Source organism: Fragaria vesca, linkage group LG7, assembly GCF_000184155.1.
Source record: "Fragaria vesca subsp. vesca linkage group LG7, FraVesHawaii_1.0, whole genome shotgun sequence".
Taxonomy (NCBI): domain Eukaryota; kingdom Viridiplantae; phylum Streptophyta; class Magnoliopsida; order Rosales; family Rosaceae; genus Fragaria; species Fragaria vesca.
The window spans coordinates 8,043,170-8,044,194 of NC_020497.1; positions in this window are offsets into that span (position 1 = coordinate 8,043,170).

Sequence of the window (1,025 nt, forward strand, 5' to 3'; positions counted from 1 at the left end):
AAATATGTGACTTTGAAGATTGTGTTACTGATGAAATAAAGTATGCCATTCCTTACATTTTTTGCTTGCTTTTTCATTGAAAATGAGAAAGTATTTTAACTAATTACAAGGAAGCATAGTTGAATATTGTCCAGAAAAAAGATGTCATTGAAGTGATCGAACACACACTACCAGAAGAAAGACTTTAGCCGACGAAAATAAAAAAACCAGGCCGACGAATTATTTTTTCGTCGGCTAATTAAAAATTTTCGTCGGCTATGGTCAACTTTAGCCGACGAAATTAAAATTTCGTCGTCTGAATAATTTTTTTCTTCGGCTATAGTTTGTGAACTTTAGCCGACGAAATTTTTAAAAGTTTAGCTGACGAAAAATATAATTTCGTCGGCTAAAGTGCCTTATATTTACAGATTTGGACAACAACTCATCAGGGAAAAAAAAACTATACGTAGAACCTCCAAACGCAAAAAAGTCGTGAAATAAGATATGACCAGAATGGTGAAATACGTCTACAGCTGAAAAATCATAGTATTCCGGTAAAGTCTCGGTGCCGATAGTTGCGGTCAATGCAATTTACCCTTATTATTCACTATGCTGCAGATTTGGTTTTTGGTGTCCGATTGACTATTGTGATACCTTTCCAGAAGCGTAACGGCCCTACGAGTCAAACTCATGGCTAATGCCATGATGTATGGACCTTTTTGGCCATCCGAGTCCGTTTAGAGCTTCAAAATGCAGTTTTCTTATTTCCGATTAGAGTTAACCGTTTCGATCAAGCCCTTAACGTTGTCGAATCCAGTTGAATTTTTTACCATAGACATCTTTCGTCATAATGATCATATCGGACGGTCGAATTTTGGTTTGTAAATTTTAGTCATCGAAATCACAACGTGTCTACTATTTACCGTTATTATTCCCTATGGGGAGCCCTATCGTCGAAAGGTAAATGTCTCAAAATTTTTATATGGGCAGTTGCGTCTCATCTACGTGAGAGTTTTTTGTGTGGAAGGTTTGACCAAACCACGTAA